Source organism: Hipposideros armiger, unplaced genomic scaffold (assembly GCF_001890085.2).
Source record: "Hipposideros armiger isolate ML-2016 unplaced genomic scaffold, ASM189008v1 scaffold_359, whole genome shotgun sequence".
NCBI lineage: Eukaryota > Metazoa > Chordata > Mammalia > Chiroptera > Hipposideridae > Hipposideros > Hipposideros armiger.
Window position 1 is genome coordinate 1,303,439 of NW_017731709.1, and position 22,012 is coordinate 1,325,450.

At 34.5% G+C, this 22,012-nt stretch overlaps 1 protein-coding gene across 4 annotated transcripts in view; it reads right to left on the bottom strand.

Annotated features, from left to right (window-relative positions):
- The window catches only part of LRRTM4 (leucine rich repeat transmembrane neuronal 4), a 719,031-nt gene that overhangs the window by 561,245 nt on the left and 135,774 nt on the right, over positions 1–22,012 (bottom strand). The window lies entirely within an intron of this gene.

The following is a 22,012-nucleotide window of genomic DNA, read 5'->3' on the forward strand; positions in this document are numbered from 1 at the left end:
GCTCATGATTGCAACTCCAGCTATGACCATGAGAATGTGTGCATAAGACAATGATTAAATTTCTCATTTTCTACTTGAGTTAGCAATCTGTTTGGAATTGAACAACTTGTCTAAAGGGCTTATGAGCAGGGAACATCTCATGTGAAATTGTGGAGTTGACAGATTATTAACACATCTGCTTTCCCCAATCCAATTTTGGCAATTCCCTCACCTTTGGAAACTCAGTGAATTTCTTGTAATGCAGGTTTCAGACAGGCCTATCCTGAACAAAGGATGTTTCTATTTCCAGGGATCTAAATAACAGAGTCAATAACAGGAAATATAAAATGGCAGGATTGAATAAGAGGTGATAGGTAAGTATGCTCTGTCACCTTCCAGGTCTAGATGGGAAGAGGTTCATTTACATACTCACGAAACAATTATAGATTACCTCATTCTAACAGCTTCTATTTGTCAAATATAAGATTCTATAGCTGCACTGTCCAACGCAATAGTCACTAGGCACATGTGGCTATTTACATGTAAATTCATTACTGTCAAATATTATTTCCTTGTTTGCAATAGCAACACTTTAGGTGACCTTTTCTATCAGCCGTTGGATAATATTGTTACATCATCTGTGTTTTTATTCATAAGCTCTGTGGTTGGAAAATAGAGCTTCCTCTACTTCAGCCTAGACTTGTCTCAATATTATTGACTAATTTTCCTATGCTGGACATTACATCCCCATGACTATTTTCATAAATGACAATTTTTTACTCCTTAATTCCCATACTTTCCTGATCAATGCAAGCAAGTTGCCAGGAACATTGAACAGATTGGCATTGAGAGATCCACAGAGACTGTGGGTCAGATAATAGGTCCAATAATTATTTACATGGCATTTCCAGGAAAATATTTTCCCCACTAAGGCTAACCTAAACTAGTCCTGGAAAGAAGCAAAGGAAGAAGATACTGAGTTTGGCTTGATAAAGCAAGGGGGCAGGAGGGAATCAGAAAATGGGGACAAATCCTGATGTAAGACTGTAGATTTATAACCCATCAAGTCACCAAGACTAAGTATAATAACTACTGCCCCTAGAAATGCTACTTCCTGGAACATCAACCTTTCATAAGGTTGATTTGATGGTAATCTTTATGCTACGGATTTGGGGGGAATAGAGAGCATGGTTTCATTTCTCAGGGGCTTCATCTATTTTCAAACTGTAAATGAGAGAATGTTTATATGGCTGCTAAGCAAAAATGAGAAATAAAAGGGGATTTGATTTGTTTTTGAAGTTTAGAAATATGCCTATGGATGACTAGCCAAAGATGGCAGGATTTAGATATGACGAGATGGATTGATGTACCTATCTGCCAAACAGAATGATTGAAACCATTTAGACCTAAAAATGGAGCAGAGAACATTGGCTTTATTTCTGTAAACTAAACTGTCACCAGCAGACTTAAGTGCTCTTGTCTTGTCAGAGGATTTATTATTATTAAGAATTGCTCTGACATGCATTTGCCAAGTGCTTCATTGAAGTTCCCCATCACTCACAGCTCCCTGGTGACATGGTCTGGCTAGACTTCAATAATAAAAAGAATTGAGGAGTCTATGCAAATTAGTTCTAGTTTCATGCCCCAGGCTCCTCATTAATATATAATTTCAAGACAAGGTGGATTTAATCAGTAATTTGATTGGTTGTATGGGAAAGGAGTGTATCATATAGTAAAAAGGTGTTAGAATATGTATGTCAGTTTTAACTTTTACAGGAGAATCAAAAGGTGAGTCCTCTGTGAAATGGATGTCACTCATCCATCATCTCGATGGTCAGCTACATCTGTGGATGTACAATTAGCTAGGACCTGGGATAGGCCTGTCATTGAAGGCTCATCCCTAGATAATTGGTAATGGATAGTATTCTTTGTCCTTACCAGGAAAGTAAAACTTCTCTTATTTCAAAGCAACTTGATTCTACCAGAGACCATTATGTAACAGTATGAATTCAAAACTCTACAGATGTATATTTTCTGAATGCATGAGGCCGTCAGCACCACCTGTCAATCCCGTTACCTGTCTTTAGTCATCTACTTCTCCTGTCCTCTTAACTGAGAAATTCAGAACTATCCCTTTTCCTCACAATTTCTCTGTGCTCAATTCCCACCTCACTCCCTCACTGCAGATAGCCTGACTTCCTAGAAAATGGTGGCCATCATGCCTGATTTCTCTCAGCTTTTTACCACTTTACCTATTCAACTTTTTACTGTCACAGTCGTCCTTTCTGCTTTCTCCAATCATGCAGGATGAAGTGGCATTCCTCTTGCTGCAGGCTGGCTTTACTCTTGTACCTCTGAGGTCCCCCTCTCAGTTCTGCTCTGGGGCCTGCCTGCATCACACATATCTCCTTTACTAATCTTCAACTCCTCCTTTTCTGCTGGCTCCTCCCACTGAACTTCATCCTCCAAATCCTAAGGACATTCCCTTGGCCTCAGGGTCTCTCTAGCTCAAAGTCCTGATGTGCTCCAGGCTCAATGGCCGTGTCAGAAACATTCAAGGGAATGAGGTCTCACTGTATTTGAGGGCTAACATGTTAGTCTGCCACTGTTTTGTACATATTGTCAGGAGACATAAAACTCATGGGGAAGAGGCAAAGGATTTTATTATTCATGGTACAGCAAGAAGCATGGGTTTTAATGTTTGCTTTGATTCCTTGTGCCTCCAGTTCCACAGCAGTGATGCACAGTGCCAAGGAGATGCTGTGCACACAGTGGGTTTAGGCTCCCGCTAAGGGACCATCAACACTTAGAAAAACCCCAATATTATAATAGGCTGCTGGCAACCTTGTCCAAGTTGTTGCAGTAGGAAGACATTATCTTTGTTACTGTGGTTAGGAATAAATCCGTCCTTTGTCCTGGAGGGAGAATCTATCTCTATTTTCCAAGCTTTTGTGTTATGTAAGCATCTTTGAAAACATAATCTGGTACAAAAGCTACCTCAAGATATGTAGAAATGCCATAGGGAATTGCTGCTCAACAGGAGCCTTTCATTTATTTATATTCTTATTAATTAAAAAAGGCAGTCTACTGAGTGTCCTCTTTACCTGGCCATTTGCCTAGGTGGGGAGTTACAGAGATGCAGAACACAGCACCAGATCTGAAGAATCCTATTGAATTTTTAGTAGAAACAATGAACCTCACCACACATTTCAGAAATCATGGTGATTTTTAAAAGCCCTTAATTGTAAATCATAAAGGACACATAGTCATTTCATTATAAACTGCTGCAAGGTTAGTAGGCATTGAGGTCTGGTAAAAAAATCTCCACATATTTTGGTATTGACCCAATAAAGAAGAATAAGTTGCAAATAATATTTCAGCATTTACAGTGCTTTCTTCACTCCATAAGACACAAACGACACTTCATGGGAAATGTACTATTGTAGTTGCTGTAAGCCTCCATTTCATTGTAAGCCAACAGTGGAAATCACATTATATTAAATAACTGTGTGTGCTTTTGGGGAAGGGATGAGAAAACCCATTTTGCCAAGTTTAGCTATTGTGAGTTCAGAGTTCAGAAGGAAATTCAATTTTTTCTGGAAATGAGTGCAATAGAACAGCTGGTCAAACACAATTTACTTGCTCACAGAAATAAACATAATGATTTCTGGGTGGGGGGGAAGCTTACTAAAAAGAGTCATAGGAAATATCAACCAGATTGGGGACACTTTTGGCTTAAAATGGCATCTGTTTATTGACACTTTTGCAACATTTCCTAGTCCTCAAAAACAAACAAACAAACAAAAAACAAACAACAACAACAAAAATAAACTACAACAAAATTAAAAACAAAACAAAGCAGTAGAGAATAAAAAATGAAGAATCGCTTAAAATATCTAAAACTTAGGCTGATGAACAACTTATACTGATGATCTTTGAGATATTTCATTAACTATAAGAGTAATAAAGAGATTGTGGAAGAAGTAAACAAATAATACATTGAATATTTGCATTATAGTCAACAAGAATTTGCTTCCTGAAATAAAATTCACTTGGGGGGAGGGAAGGTTAGAAAAGAATTTGTCTTCAATTTCTGTCTACAGTCTTAGCAATCCAAGGCTTGTACAAAATATGAAATGGAAAAGCTGTTCTTCTACAACATTAGTATGTATTTTGAGGTATATAGGATATGCACTGCCTCACATATCCTCCCTCTTCTTTATTTTGAAAAAAAAAAAAAAGATTCCTAAGAAGTTGTAAAAATAGTACAGAGAGTTCCCAGGAATGCTGCACTGGGTAATAACATAAAGAACAATAAATAAAAACATCCTGCGTAAACACATAACATCAAAACCAGAAATTGAACATCAGTACCATACGATGAACTAAACTATAGAACTTATTTGAATTTCATAATTTTCCCTGCCCTCCCCTTCAATTTGAAAGCTATATTCAGATATACGACTCATAGAAAATAATTGGCCAGGAAGTGGAGTGGGAATGGAGTGGGAGTGGAAGGGGGTTGTCCCTTGCAGGCGGCATGCCTGTTAACATAGAAGCAGACAAGTCTAGGCAGAGGTTGGAAACAGCCCCAGTCAGTGCAAAATGAAACATCGACTTTTTTTGTGTACTGTGTCCATCATTTGATGGTACCACAAAACTATGGAGTGGCAAATGGAGATGAACCTGCTCGGTTACTGTCAAACAACACAAAGGTTGCTAGAAATGAAAAAATGGACAGGAAGCTTTCAACATGCACTCTCCCATTTGCTAAAACCTGAAACTGGAGGGCAAGCTCATGGCCACATCTTGCCTATCCACAGTTTTTACTGCTGAATAAAAATGTAAAACGTTAGGAAGGTTGGCACGCTCAAAAGATTACATGAAGATGTATGGCTGGAGGAAATGGCTACAGGAAAGAAAAGACTGAAATTAAAAGTAAATGAGCTGCAATGAAATATGAGATGAAGGTGCTAAGGAAGAATTTCAAAGCAAATGGAAATAAATATACTGAAGACAGAAGAGATAACGGACTTGCACGGAATTAGGTAGCAAACTTCCTCTCTTCATAATTTACAAAGATATTAAATACAATTAATCCAGATACTAAAACCTCGTATCCATTTCTCTATGGCTTCCATATTAGTTAGATAGACATGGTTTTTTCAAACAAACAAATGAACAAACGTATTTTTCTTCTCAAAAGTATTTGTTGAAATGTGAAACCAATATCTTAGCACAGATCTTACCATCTTTCCAATATGGAAGTGAAGCTCACTAGATGGTAATTCTATAGTTTATATTGACTCTTTTTCTTTGGATGAGAGCCAACTCTCTCTAGGCTGGGATCTTCATAACAAAGTGACTGTTAATGGCTGTTGCTTTTAATGGTGCAGCTTTACTGCCAGTCCTATTGGCCTTCAAATTCTTGGGTAAAAACCATTTGGTCCCAAAGGTTGATCTCTATCTACTTTATGAGTGCAGTATTAAACATTCTGTGATTGTAGCCCTACTTGATCTAGTTGCTATAAATTTTAAGTTCTAAAGTCAGTCATTTTGGAGAAAAAACAAAACAAAACAAAACAAAACAAAACAAAAAAAACTTCCTAGTCTCTTTTAGTGAAGTGGAGAAAACAACTATTTTATTTTTTTCCTACTGCGAACTTTTAATTTCTGGGAGATTATTAGATGATCCTATTAATCTTTCAGTTTCCTCAGTTTCTTCTAATCTTATAGATTTCCTAGGTCTCCTCTGTCCTAAATTTCTTCTGAATCTTAATCCAAACCATTTTTACCTTAAAAAAACAAACTTTACAAGTTGTACATCCATCCATTCACTCTTTTCTTCTTTCCACCTGTCTTTTCTCTCTCACTGTAAACCTCACTACTCAATAAGAACTCAAATTGTAGAAATTTCAGATCACCTACTTTTCAAACTCAGGAGGAATCTTTTTATTTAATTTTTAATAATGTATACATTATTAGAGAACAGGAGATTTTTATTTTTTGCTACAGTTGCCTTTAGCTCTCTCTGGAAGAAAGGATACAAAAAATTAAGAAAAACAACTAAACAAGTAAAGAAACAAAGAGCACTTTATATTTATGGCTAAGTCTTTCCCTCCAAGCCCTCTTTCTCCAACCCCAGATATAATCACCATCCTCAAGTTGGTGTGATTCCAGTCAATGCTTACACATGAATGGACACTAGATGGAGACAGCTTGAACTGGAATCTACACTCCACTGTTTACCAGCTCTGTGATCTTGGGTACCTGTCTGACTTCTGATTCTGTGCCTTGCCTCCTTCCTCTGTAAAATGAGAAAACGTGGCTACTGCAGTATGGAATGTTTGTAAGAGAAACAAAAATTTGAAACAAGTAAGGTCCTTAGAACGTTGCCTGACACTTAGTAAGTGATAACATGTTACACACTGTTATCATCATTATTACAAACTTTTTCCGAAAGTGACAAATATTAAATATTTTAAACTTTGTGAATGCTGCTGTATACCCTCTCCTTGCCCTCCCTGCCCTCCTTCCTTCCTCTCCTTTCCTTTCCTTCCTCCCTTCCTTCCTCTTTCTCTACCCCCTCTCGTTCTTTCACTTTCCCTTCAATCCTAAAAATGTAAAAATAAGCAAACAAACAAACAAAAACTTTTAGTTCATGGGACAGTACAAAAACCGGCCACAGACTGGATTTGGCCTGTGGGTCATAATTTTCTGACCCTTTATATAGATTAATTTGGGAATAGTTGAAATTTTATAATATTAATATTTCTTATCCATCAAAATGATAACTATCTCCATTATTCAGGTCTTTATGTAGTTCAAAAAAATGTTTGTACAGTAACTATATGTCTTTTCTTAGATTTGTTCTTAGGTAACTTGCAGGTTTCTGTTTTGTGAGCAATTTCACCAATTATTTAATAACCTCCTCTTGTATTAGAATATTTTTAGATTTATAGAAAAGCTGTCAAGATAGTACAGTATTCCCTATACTCCTTATCTAGTTTCCCTATTGCTATCTTCTTACATTGCTATGTTACATCTGTCACAAGTGCTGTGTTATATTAAGAACACTCCATGGTTTATTCAGATTTCACTAGTTTTTCCCTAATTTTGTTTTTCTGTTCCATAATCCCATCCAGGATACCACATTACATTTAGTTTTTATTTTTCTTTAGTCTACCTGGTCTGTGATAGTTTCTCAGACCTAACTTTGATTTGGGTGACTTTGGCAGATTGGAGAATTGGTCAGTTATTTTTTTAATGTTTTCTGTTAAATTCCATCGTATGTTTTTCTCATGATTATACTAAAGCTGATGGTTTTATATAAGAAGGCCACAGAAGTAAAATGCTATTCTTGTGATTATCAAATTAGCATAATTTATCATGCTACCAACATGATTTATCACTGATGATGTTAGCCTTGGTTGCTTGGTTGAAGTAGAGTTTGTGAGGTCTCTCCACTGTCAAGTTACTTCTCCCTTTCTCAAACTCTACTCTTTGGAAGTAAGTCACTAAACACAGCTCATACTCAGTGAGTGGGGAATTAAGCTGCCTTGCCTTGGGGTGGGGGAAATAACTACAAGACATGTTTGGAATTCTTATGAGAAGAGATTTGTCTCTTCTCCTATATATTTAGATTTATTTATTCATCAATTATTTGTGTCAAGGACTCATATTTATTTTATATTTTGGGTAATGATTTAACAAATTATTTATTTGATTGTTTAAATTGTTCCAGCATTGTCCAGTGAGAGTTCTTTTAGTTTGACTCCTGTGTCCCATTTACATACTTCTATTGCTTTGTATTTTGGGCACTTTCTAACTCTCTGGCACTAAACGAAGCTTCAGGCTTATTTTGCATATTTTCTTCCCCATTTCTCCAAACTTCTGGTTCCTTTTCTTGGAGAATGGTATAGGAAACCAAGACTTGGGCACTGGGTGGGCCATTTTTATTTTATTTTATTTTTTAAAGATTTTTATTGGGAAATTGGGGGATGGGAACAGCGCTAGGGAATTGGGGGAAGGGGAACAGACAAGTTGCTGTCCTTTTGTTCTTCAGTCTAGTTGTGGAGGACGTTGCTTCACTGGCCCAAGTTGACACCATCGTTGCGCTCTTCCCAGGTGAGGCAGATCAGTCTCCGGCTTCTGGATGGCCACTCACAGTGGCTGCTTGCCGCTCTCGCTGGCTGCTGGCTACACACAGTTGCTCATGGCAACCCACTGCAGCAGGGGCTGCAGCCTACACATGGCCAGCGAGTCATGCAGCCCAGCTCCAGGTTGAGCTGTTGTTCAGCATCTTAGCTGTAGAGGGCAGTGTCACTGGCCTTCATATGTGGGATCCAAACTGGGGCCCTCTGAGGTCCCAAGCCAGCTCTTAACCAATGCACCACTCGGCTGGCCCTGGGCTATTATTTTAAATTACAATTTCTAATTATTTATTTATGGTACATAAGATCCAATAATTTTTGTATATTGATCATATAAATATCAATATTAGCTAAATGTTATTTGCAATATTATTCTTCAGACAATAGTTGGATTTTCTATATGAATAACCATATTGTCTGGAAACTTTCTTCTTTCTAATTCTTACACCTTTTAACTTTATTTTTAGTCTTATTATTTTGGGTACCATCCCATCTCTAATACATTGTTAAGCTGTAGCATCTTTGTCATGTATCTGATTTTAAACGAATGTTCTACTGCTTCCTATAAGTATGATATTTTCTGCAAGCTTTTGATAACACTACTTACCAGGTTAAAGAAATCATTTTATATATATATATATATATATATATATATATATATATATATATATATATATATATATAATTTAAAACAGACACCCTTGAACAATATACACATATATAGTTTCCACTCAGTATGGATTTCTGTATTTTATGTTTTATTTGCCTTATTTTATTACTAATATTTTTGGATTTATTTCTTTGCTATATTCTGCACTTTTACTGTCAGTGTGTATTCTCTGCCTCCCACCCCACCCCCTTTGTTGACATCTATTCACTGATGAAATTTTCTTTACTTTTTTTCTCCCTCTCTCTCCTCACTAGTTTGAAAGTAATACCTTATATTTATGTGATTTTTAATGTTTACGTGTATATGTTTAACATGAATACTTGGAATGGAAATATCTAAAGAAAATATTCCATTCTCCTTTGCAGTGATATCTGGCATTTAAATGAACTCCAGTGGCTTTTTCACAAATGGCATGTCACTGTTGTCCCTTATTTTACCTCCACTTTGAACTTAATCTCCTCCACTAGTTCCTGTTATTAATATTGATATTTACAGTTAATTATATGTAGATTTTCCTATATGGCTATCAATTTCTTGCCTCATAATTGTTATTTTCCTGTGTTTTCTACTGGGTTAATTTTTTTTTCTTTAATTATACCTTTGTGGTAGTTCCTTAAAGAAAATGCTTATGAATACATTTTCTCATTTTATGTTTTATTTTGCCATCTTTCTTCAATAGTAATGAATCTGGGTAGTTAATCTGACCAGTAGCTATGTTTCTCAGCAAACTAAAAATATGTCTTGTTTTCTGACCTTTATGTTAAACTTGGGAAGTCTGCTTTCAGTCTCACTGTTATTGATTTGTAGTTGATCTATTTTTTATTTCTGGTTGCTTCGAATTTTGTATGCAGTGCTTGGTAAGGTACATCCTCATAATAGTGTATTTATATGCAGATAGCAAGCAATAAAAGGACATGTGCCTCACATTTCATTAGGTAACATTTTTTACTCCAGGAGGCTATGAACTTATAATTCTTAGCAATCATCTCAGATAGTATAGAGCTTTAAACTTATGGATGATTAGGTTATATTCTTAAGACACAACAAGGGCACGTATTCCATTGAAACATATAGTTAGGCTAAAACACATACTTTGCATATTAAATTTTTAAATATTTTCATTGTTATAGATTGACTTTAAGAAACACTGTCAAATGTTGGCAAAGTTTCTGTTAAATGAAAAACCTCACGCATATCTCAGGAGATAACAGTAAGTGAAACATCTCTTTAGGGCAATTTGGTAACATACGGAAAAATCTAAAAATATATTCATATAAAGTGACCCAGGATTCAACTTCTAAGAATTTTTCACAATGGTAATTTAATTTAGAGGACTATGAAAAAAGATATTCAACACAATTTTTGATAAAATAGCAAATTTAAAATAGAATAAGCATGCTTAAAACTTTCTGGCATGTCTGTATAATGAAGTACTTATATGGCTATTAATGTTTCCAAGGAACATCAAGTGAAATGTCATATTAAAATTTAATCAAACAATATACCCAATGAGATAAAAAATATTGTCAAATTAATGAACACATTAATATATAAATAAAATATATAAAAAAGTAAATAACACACCAAGTAATGGCGATTTTAGTATTTGGGTAATATCATTATAAATAATTTAAATTTTTCTTTATTTTCTAAAATTTCCAAGCTTTTTATATTAATTACTTTTATGATCAGGTAAAATGAATTTGTTTGAATGAGGGGATCACACAAAACTTAGTAAAAGTAGATGTAACTAGATGTTTGTAATATAGAGTATAAATGACAATTATTATTAATTTATTGACAGCACCAAAAAAAGAGATTTATAAGTTAGAGATTTTGGCCTGAGAAAAGTATACAAAGGCTTAATAAGCAGGTAACATGTATCAAAGGCAGAAAAGGGAATATTAATAATTTTATTACATAAAATTATAAATCTCTTGTATAGATAATATAATAAGCCAAGCTGAAAAAAAACAACACAAAACAAAAAATTGGCAACTGTATGACAGCAAGAGGGCAAATTGTTTTAACATAAAATGTCTCTTAGAAATCAATAAGAGCAAGTCAAATAGACCAGTAGCAGAAATGGTTAATAAGTATGCGCAAGTATCCAATAAGTACGCACATCTGTAACCTCAGCCATAATTAAATAAATGCAAAGTAAAACACATAACATTTCTATTCATATGCTGGGTAAAGATGAAAAAGTTTATTAATAGCTAATGTAGATTGGAATTTAGGGAAAGAGTTGATTCATTTAATGTTTTGATGAGTATGCAAGTTCTTATAACTTTTAGGTAGGCAATTTAGTGGTATTTTGAAAAATAATATTAGTAAATCCATTTCTAGATTTTTACTCTATGGTGATACATATAAAATTTTTTGCACAGAAAAAGAATGTTTGAGGCCACGCTAACTTATGACAGGATGATGGACATTTAGAAAGAAACATTTATATAATTTATAATCTAGTATGCAATACAAAATAAAGATATGAGATATTTCAGTTTCTCAGTTGGAACACTGATAAACAAGCCATAGGATATATCTTTTTCTGTGTTGTCATCATGTGATAGCACATGATATATGTTATCTGTTTAGATATTTTCAGGGTGAGAATATATGTATGAGAACATTTTTCTAGAAACTTTTTAAAGCTATGGTCAAGACTCAAGTATGCAGGCTTAATAGATACGCTGAAGATTTTTCTATGTTGAATCTGTGGCATACATGAAAATACAGCGGCGTTTTTCAAGCTAAATATGAAATATTTATTATTATGCGCCTCGTTCTCTCAGCAGATATTTTATCACTGATTGGCATGCTTAGTTTATTTGCATACTTCCTAAACTAAAGGAAGAAAATGTAATTTATTTTTAACCATACAATTTCTCCCAGGAAACCTGTCACCATCAAATAGCTACAGGCTCAAGACAAAGAGCCTATGGAATCTCAAAAGCAACTGATTCATGAGCCAATACCTAGAGATTGTGAATCCATGGTCCTGAGAGATGCTCAGAGACTGAAATTTTTCACAAATATTCTATGCTTTTCTGGGGCAGGATCCCACAGATTATACTCAGAAACACTGGCAGGCATATTTGTCCTTTACATAAGTCTTGACAATGTTAATCCACTTTCATTACCCTGTCATTTGCCTCATGAGGTATGCAAAAATAATCAGGAACATATTCTTGTAACAGTGGCCACAGAATGACATTTACCTAACATTGTTTAAATTAGAAATCATGTGACTACTGTATTTCCCCTCATATCATTTTATATTAGATTAGTTGATCTTATTAAAAATAGAAAGGAATGTTTTATTTAAATTGAAATCTAAGTGTATAAGTGGTCTAATCTGAAAATGGGCCTATTGGGAAGGTATTAGTCACACCAAAAAACAGATCCTTCATATCTCTAGATATTATCCTATTATGTGGTTACCTTTGCTGTTTAAAAACCTGATTTAAATGGTACCCTAGTACAATACATTCTGCTGCTAAAAGAATACACATTCTCTATTTGGAGCAATAAATTATATAATTCCCAGGTTTCTGATGTTATTGCTAATATGTTCACAAAAAAAGGTGAGAATATTTGATATATTTTTGTACCTCAAATTAAGTGTGGGAAATTATACCAACTTCATGTTTCATAAACGAAAGTAACATAATTGAGACAATAATGGATCATGTTAACTACCAACAAAGTAGTTACAATTTCATGCTTACAAATTTATCTTGAATTTTGTATAGTTCACACTGGGTCCCATGTTTATTAAAATTTACCTCACTTTTTGGCCTATACTCTGTTAGTTTTTAAATCACCCTGTGTTCTGTCTCTTCCCACAGATACTCTTTTCCCTATGGGGCACTCTGGGTTCTTTGTGAAATTGTTCTGGGTCATGGTACAACTGTTTCGATCTTCTGCTAAGGATTTTCTTATATCTCATGCTTTTCTTCTCTGATATTCTGAGAATCACAGCTCCAAGTCTATTTCTCAGTGTTTTCCTTTTGGTACTACAACACAAAAGGCACTCAAAGAAAGAGTTGGTAATATAGCTGTGTGCAACTTAACAATTATAGTTAATATAAGAATAAGGATGGTTAATAATTATTGAGAACTTGTTACATTTGTGCCAGACCTTGTTATAAGCAACTTATTATACATATGCCACCTCACTAAATCCACACAAATTCTAACATCTGCTTTATATGGATGAAGAAACTGAGACCAAGTGTTAGCAATCACTTGCTGTAGTTCATATGGCTTTTAAGTGATTGAGTTGAGGTTCCAGCTCCACCCTTCTCATTCTAGAATCACCTAACGAGTGGTTCTCAAAAAGTGGTTCCTGGGAGAGCAGCATCAACATCACCTGGGAATTTGTTAGAAATGCAAATTATTGGATCTACCCCAGATCTACTGAATCAGAGCCTCTAAGTGTGGCGGGTCCAGCAACCTGTGACTTGATAAGCCCTCCACGAGATCTGGCGCAAGCCCAGGTATGAGAAACAGTACACCAAGCTGTTTCAGAGCTTAAATTATAATAATATAGAGCTGGATGTAAATGAATGACAGAGATATGCTGGAATAAACAAGGATGATATTGGTTATTCTCTTATTGTGCTTAATATTTGTATTTTGTTAAACAACATGTTTACAATTCACTGTGTCAGATGTTCAATTACTGACTTAATATTCATTAAAGCCTTTCAGTGTATAAGAAATTAGTGTATAAAAATTATATATTTCAGTGTATAAGAAATTAGTCTATATAAGAAAGCAAGAAATGTGTACAAAATTGTTACTTTCCTCAAAGAGCTTATAATATAATTAGGAAAATAAGAACGATTGAAAACAAAAACTAAAAACACTATGTAAAATTTGATGGCTAAGTTTAGAATGTGACATCTAGATTGCAAAGGCTGGGTCTGAGTCTCTACTCCAATGTTGACTAGCTGTGTGACTTTATCCAAGCTACTTGTTCAAATACTCAGTGTCTCAATCTTTCTTAAAAAAATTTAACATATTAGGTTATCATGAGAATTAAATGAAAACATATGTGTTTTTTTTACAGTGTCTAACATATATTAAGCTTCCCATAAGTGCTAATTACATACCACTACTTTTCTTGCTGTTTATTAGAAGTTGGTGAACCTGAAAGATCACTGAAGATTGGTACATTCAAGGAATTTTTTTTTTAAAAGATGGGACCTAAGTTGAGCAGCATCTGTTTTTATATTCCTCTGGTGAGAAGGAAAATAAGTTGGTTAAAAGAAGAATTTGAAAGAATATTTCTGGTAAAGTGAATAAACCAGTTTCGATGATACAATAGATTTGTGAAGGAAAGTACATGAAGATGGATCAAGCTCAGATTTATAGTTAATATATATGGGCTTTATCTTGCTACAAAGTAAAATTCATCTCTACTAAAGACAAATTTCACATGCTTTACAAATAATATATGCTATAGCAAAACTATGAAAATTATCACACTCAAGCAGTAGGCATTTACAGAGATCTAATAATCTCCTAGCTGTACCGGACTTCTTTTAATCCTCTAAATGCCATGCTGAGAGAAAAATGTGAAGAAAGAAAACATGAAGTGAAGAATGAAAACACTGTTAGAAAGGTTAAAAAAAAATGGTGGGCAATGCATTTTAAGAGGTAATGATCACAGTAGGATCTCTGTAGGCTAAAATTTGAGTCTGAGAAACAGATCAAGGGATAATGGAAAATAGAATTCTTCAAAAGGGATCAGGGTAGATTGCACTCTAATAACCCATTTGATTTGACAAATTCCATTAATAATTCTAGCTGTACATTTCTCAACCTTTTATCCTTAGGGCTTAGCCAAAATTGAGTCAACTAACAACAACATGAACAATAGGCAAGAGAATAGAATTGTGTTTACTATGGTTCCAAAGAGATTTCTGAAGTAGATACACTGGAAAAGAACAAATCCTCTTAGCTATTTTTGGCTTTGAAAATGTTTGTGTAGTGTAATTCTTTGCTCCTAAATTAACCCATTCACTGACCATTTGGACGGTTCTCCTATGGCAATCATGAGCTTTAAAAATAGGAGTCGTTTTCTAAGGAAAATTTCAGATTGAATAAGCACAATTTATGGTATTCTTACAATGATCAAAAGGTTACTTTAAAAGATGCTTTGTAAATGTATACATCTTGGACTTTCTCACTCCATGAATAATACCAGGTACACTGAGCTAATAGGTAGACTTTATTCTTCTTTTCTTTCTCTTTTTCTCCTTTTTTAAAAATAAAGATCTAGAATATACTTAAAATATTACATGACACAATTTTAGAAGTTCTGATGTAGAAGATAAACATTATTTCTAAAAGAAAGCATTTTAAGATATGTTACAGAGTCTAATTCCTCATCAAATTGTTCTAAAATAACTGCATTTGAAAAATTAAAAAGACAATAGAGAGGAAAAAGTGGTTTTGGAGATGTTAGAAGACGTTAGGTCAGTAAGTTCCTAAAATGAATAAGAGTGCCTGATTTCATAAATCTATAAATCTGTTGGATTGTATATTAGCACATTTATATAATGTGCATTACTACCTCTTAATAAGGTGGTTACATAAATTCAGTGTATCTGCTAAGGAAATAAAACAAAGATAATTTTTGTGATTAAAAGTTGGTTATTACTTTCACTCCATTTTAAGGCCTCATACAAGTTATTTCTGAATGTACTGTATCAGATTTAAATCCAAGTGCAGCTAAGGAAAGTTTTATGATCATGAGGCAGATTCCTTGTATGAACATTAATTTCCCTGCTTATGTAACTGAGGATAATATTCCTCATAGAGATGCTTTAGGAATTAGAGTTAAAGCATATATAAAAATACCTGAACTATGAGAGACATTTAATAGATGTTAGATATGACTAGTTTTGGTTGATTATGGCATCTGCCTGCTTCTTCCTTGGGAAAGAGAACATACTAATTTTTATAAGCATGTTGATTTTTATATGAAGGTGAGTTTTATACGTTTTTTTGGTTTTGATTTTTGTTTATGAGGAATGTTGGGTGATCATTCTTCACAGAGCTCACGTGTTTCTGCAAGTATTCTAAGCAGAGTGGGTTTCTCTGCTGTTCAGGATATCTCCACTGGGGGAAAAATTGAGCAGGTTTGCTAGTAGCCCTCTTCAAATGATTGGGGTTTGTAAACTCAAGGTTTTGCAGCGATCACAGAAACAGATCGTGTATTCATCATCAAGCTGGCTGACTCTATATCACCACATGGGGCTGGGAGAGCAAGAGGAGCCATGTGACAATAAAGCTAATGCAGTGTGCTGTGTCTTAAATCTTCACGTGCCTTCTGCCAGCTGCTATGACAGTGACAGTATGGCAGGCTACCTTGTTAGCTTGTGAACAGGGTAATGTCGCAGGCCCTTCACAGTTCATGACAAGGACTAGCTTACCTAGTCATGGAAAGTCATTCCACCTGATGAGAAAAGCTATATAAAAACTAGGGACGTGGTAATGATGAGTTAAAAAGCATAGGGCTAAGAGTTAATAAAATTACTTCCCCGTGGTATGGTTATTGAATAGAGATCGTAATATTAAAATGTCCTCCAGTTTTTATTACATCCCATTTCAGTGGCAGTGAAACAAAAATAAGATAAAGGATATTTAAATTGGTTCTCTACTTCATATTTTCACAGGACCTGGGATAAGATCAGGTCCTTGTTCTTTTTCTGCACAAGTCACTCTTTTGATGCAGACTTTGTTCCTGGCTGGATGGAGGCCTTTGTTAGAGCTGTGAGGTAAATTGATTTACCTGACAGTGTAATGGAATACGAAGAGACATGACCATCTTCAGAAAGGGAAAAGTCAGATTAGTAACTTCAGTCTTCAAAAATAAAAAAAGTATGGGTTTCTGAAAGTGAACAGTCATTCAGGCCCTGTGTGTACAGAAGTGAGCGAAATGAATCTTCACAGAAAAGATTAGATTAGATACAGAGTGTTAAAGCTGGATCCGACCATAAATATCATCTAGTCCACTCTGGAGAGATTAGGTCACTTGTCCAAGGTCACACTGTGCAGATGGTGGCACACAGATCTCATAACTACAAGGCCAGCACATTATTTCTGTGTATCAGACATTCAAACTTGTGACAGCATTACAGAAGGAGTCTGTACACCCTGAGTTGGGGAAAATAAATCTGACAGAGTTGCTCTTTGAATAGAAAATGCATTGTCTATTTCCTTCCCTTTAGTGGGTCCACTAAATTATTTGTCTTGTATGCAATTATGTTACAGTTACAGTTGTAATGTAGACATTTTTGAGATTTATAAATATTGTTTCTTACCTAGGCTAATTTATAAAGTTTCTATTTCTACTACATCATTTATATATCAAATAATGTATAGCAAACATGGAAGAGTACTATTTATGAAATAGTAGTGAATCAGTTTAGTGTCAATTTTATTTCAAATGTTGCACTTAGTTGGATGTTTTCTATAAGTCTTTTTGTCAACATTTCCCAAGGTAGGTTGATGAATGTGTTTTATGTCATTAATGCATTATGCCATTTATTTATTTCATTGAATTAGTAACATAAGTATATAAACAAATATATAAATACATATACTTCATTGACTATATATTTTAATTTAAATTTTCATATGTAAATGAAAGGATTCTGTAAATGCTAATTTGGATGATACAAATAACTGTTAATGTGATATCTGCATTATGCTAGAAGTCAGAAAATATTGAGAAATTCCAAGGATATATTAGATTTTACAAAGAGTTAGATGGAGGATTTCCCATAATGTCTACCCAAATTTTGTATATTCACAAGTATTTTTAAATTTATAGAAAAAAATAAATGTAAGTGAGCATGAAAGATAAAATTTTTACAATCTTCCTTTAAAGTACATTTGTTTAAATAGTTGCTAGTAATACTGCCATTCCAAACCAGCTTAACTATATTTTTATTATAACCATATTTTAATATACCTACATAAGAACAGAGCTAAGAATTAAAAGAGCTGAAAACTGCTTGGTTTCGTTCCAAAAAGAAATTTGGAAAATCTGAGGGAGTGAGTTAGTTACCAAACTCTCCTTGCACTAAAGGTACTGAAGCCATGAGCCAAAGACAGAGCCAAATTAGGGTTGTGCTAAGGTAGAACCACTCAACTATGTTAAAAAGACAAAAGTAACTAGTAGGTGGGTGATTTCTAACAGGAGACTATTTATTCATTGGCTCTTGATTTTTTTTTCAATTATAGTTGACATTCAATATTATATTAGTTTTAGGTGTGTGGCACAGTGGTTAGATATTTATATTGCTTACAAAATGATCCCCCTGAGAAGTCTAGTAATCACCTGACACCATACATAGTTATTACAATATTGCTCACTATATTCTGTGCTGTATTTTATATCTCATGACTGTTTTGTAACTTTGTACTTTTTAATCCCTTCACCTTTCTCACCCTACCCCGCAACCCCTCTCCCACCTGGCAACCATCAGTTTGTATCTACGAGTTTGTTTCTGTTTCGTTATTCCTTGGCTCTTGATTTAGATGGAAAACCAAAAGACAGAGACTTTAAAACACCTTGATATTTGTGAATCCTTAAGTGGAATCCAGTTAGCAAAGTGAATTGGTAATTTAAATCTACTTCCTGGCTGATCATCTTAAGAAGACCAATACCTATGTATATTCCAAATAACTACCACCGAAAGGAATTTAAGATTTCTATTTACAGACAGTACTGCCAAATGAGCTAAGAAAACCTCACTTACCCTATTACCTTGCAAGCAGAAATAATTCTCTGCCTGAATAATGTACAAACAAGAACCTTCTTCCTTCCTCCCTCTGTTGCTCACTGCCTCTGTCTCCCTCCCCCCCATTTCCTCCCTCTCTCCCTCACTTCCTCCTTCCTTCTGCCCTCTTTCCCGTTCTTCCCTATTTGCTCTCTTCCTTTCACTCTCCCTCCCTCCCTCCCTTTCATTTTTTTTTTTTTAATCTCCTAATATATGCCTGACACTGTGCTAGGTGTTGTGAATCAAATGCGAGACTATGGAAATCATCATTAGGGAAGTTGGACAACCCAGTAACTACTGTGGTGCTACCTTTACACCTGGGAATCAGGGGCCCCTGCCCTGAGTCCTGGGATTTGGAGGGATTGGCATATCAAAACCACATGCACAACATGTTCTAAAGAACATAGCTTCCTTAGCAGTCAGAACTGATATTCAGGTCCAGTGCAGGTCAACAATCCTAAATATCTACTTTCATAACACTGTTCAGACCCAAGGGAAACACCTCTCCACACGTTTGCCCTATTCCTTTGAACCAAAGGCACTGTATCTGACTGCTGTAAAAATTTGTGTGTTGTATAGCATTAGCAGACGGACAATGCTTTGGACACTGTGGAGAGAATTGAGCAGTGGATGGGTTTAGGTAAGAGAAAATACACATGTATTTAGATTTATAGTCAGCATGAAGGCAATAGGTGTTTGCATAGTGAAATACCACCTCCCAGAACTGTGGAGCACCTATTTTTTCCCTTTTATTCCATTTTGAACTTTCAAAGGTAATTGTACTTATGTGAAAATCACAGTTTTCATATAAGTTGCACATAGCAGTAGAGAATCATTTTGAAGTATGAAATAAGCCAGATCACCAGTAAATTAGTGTATATGAAGGTTTGGACATAATATCTGTGAAACATGGTCTCTGTTCCTAACATTGTGAACCAGAATGTTCTTTATATTCTAGAAAGCTAAAATTGTGAATAGTTTTACTATAAAAATGTTATAAATTTGATTTCAGTTAAAATTAAATAAAACTATCTTGATATAAACATCATTTAAATTTTTATTTACACTAATTAAAATTAAGAAGCAAAACTAATATTTTGAATAATTTAGAAGAAAATACATTGTTTTAAGAAGTTAATATTTTTATTTATTTAAATTTATAATTTTATTAAAATATATCCAATTCTATACACCTCATAAACAAATCATATTTTAATTTTTAACTCTTTGAAGCTTTGAGAATGAGCATAAAGAATGCTAGAGAAATAGGAAATTTAAAAATGCAGGACATTGAAAATAAAAACTGAAAGCAAAAGGAAATATATAATCTTCATACAGGCTATCTGCTTAAATTTGTAAAAACTTGAGACAATGAAATGGAGCATATTTTTGTGGGACATGACCCACTTAAAATTTGCAATCAGGACATTACAAATGCTTTATTAATGAATATTTAATCACTCAGTTACTGATTGAAACAGTGAAACCAAGCAAAAAAAATTATTCTCATGAAATCCATTACTTGAATAGATCAGATGAAAGCTTTATAACTTTATACTCTTTACTGAAGATTTAATTACCCATAGAAACAATGGAAATCTATGTGCGCTTCTATTTGCATATATTTGCCATGTGTGCATAAAATATCTCTGTAAGGGCACATGGGGCAACGCTGACTGTTGTTATCTCCTGGAAAGGAAGTACATTTGTGACTGGGTGGATGGGGCAGGGCACTTATTAAAAAGTAAATTGTTTTTAAATCAGACATTTTGAAAAAGGCTTCGGTTCAAAGTAAGGAAATTCTATCTCAGCTCATGTTAGTGAGTTCACTCTGTCTTGAATGCACACAGAAATAGATACTATAGGCATCATTTTATGTAGTGTTTAAACAAATAATTGGATGCCATTACCAAGCATGTCAAGAACTGTGTCATCAATGAATAAAAAAAGGTGGGCGAAACATAAGAGCCGAGAGTCTGGCTTTAGCAGGGCTCCTACTGCTTTTCAAAACTATTCTCATTTCATCTTACCTGCTGTCCTGATATATTATGAAACTAAAGATTTCTTTCTTCATTCAACACACTTTAAAAATGTGTCGAACAACAACAACAAAACCCCACAGTTCCTTCCTCCCCAGAGCACAGAGTCGACCGGAACACTAAAAAATGAAAAAAGCAATGGCAGTATTATTTGATAATTGCTCAAACTGGAACACTATGAGATAGCTTAAGAGAAAAGGTACATAAATGCCGACTGGCCAGCAGGAGTTAGCAGGAGAAGGAATTGCAGGATATTTCAGAACCTTCCAGGCAGAGGGATCAGGACAGAATGAGGCTCGCTGTTACTGAGCTTTAATTTACAGTGGATAAAATGGATAGAAAAGCAAGTCCTAGATCAAGTAGGACTTTACCTTATATTATTTACTAAAGGGTTTAAATTTTATCCAGAGGGCTCTGGGGACCCACTGACAAGGTTTTAACAGACAAGGCACTGTGATCAGATTTGTGTTTCAGAACAATCACTTTGCTACAGGGTGGAGAGTAGATTGGAAGACAGAGACAATAAAGCCAGAGACAATTAGGAGGCAGTAGGAATGATGAGGGTCAGAATGATTAAGGTCTAAAGCAAGGAAGTGGCAGGGGCTGAGAAGAATAGACAGAATGACTTGTTGATTGATTTGGTTTTGGGAATGACACACTAGGTATGAGTGGGGTTCCTGCAGTCTAGAGTTGCCAGATGTATCAAATAAAAATACAGGATGCCCAAATAAATGTGAATTTTAGATAAACAGACAATAATTTATTAATATAAAGCTGCCCCATGTAAGTTTGGGACATTATGCTAAAAAATATTCCTTGTTTATCAGAAATTCAAATTTAACCAGGTGTCTTGTATTTAATCTGGCAACCATAGTGCAGTGAAGTAGTGGAATAGTACCTGCATTTTTGCAACATTCAGGAATCCCTCCAACACAGATATAGATTTGTGTTTCATTTAATATAACTCATAATTTTAAGTCATAAATACCAGAAAAAGCAAATCTTGGGCTAGAAAAGACTGGAAGAAAGGAAAGCTAATTATGTAAAAATAAAATACATTTAAATAAAAAATTTTAAAAAGCGCATATCTTATTATCTTATAATATCTCTGGCTTCCATTCAGAATTTCAGGCAGTAATGAAAAGAATTATGATATTTGTGACAATTTCCCTTTGTTAGTGTTTTCTCCCTCTTTTCCTTGCTGTCAGTTTTTTTTTTTTTAATAGTATTTTTGCTTTGTGGAGAAGTTACTTCCTGGGAGTTAATATCTGAGAAAATACTAGTCTTAAATGTCACATATACGGACTCATTTAATGTTTAAAACAAATGATGAGGTAGGTATAAATGTTATCCTAGTTTTAAGAT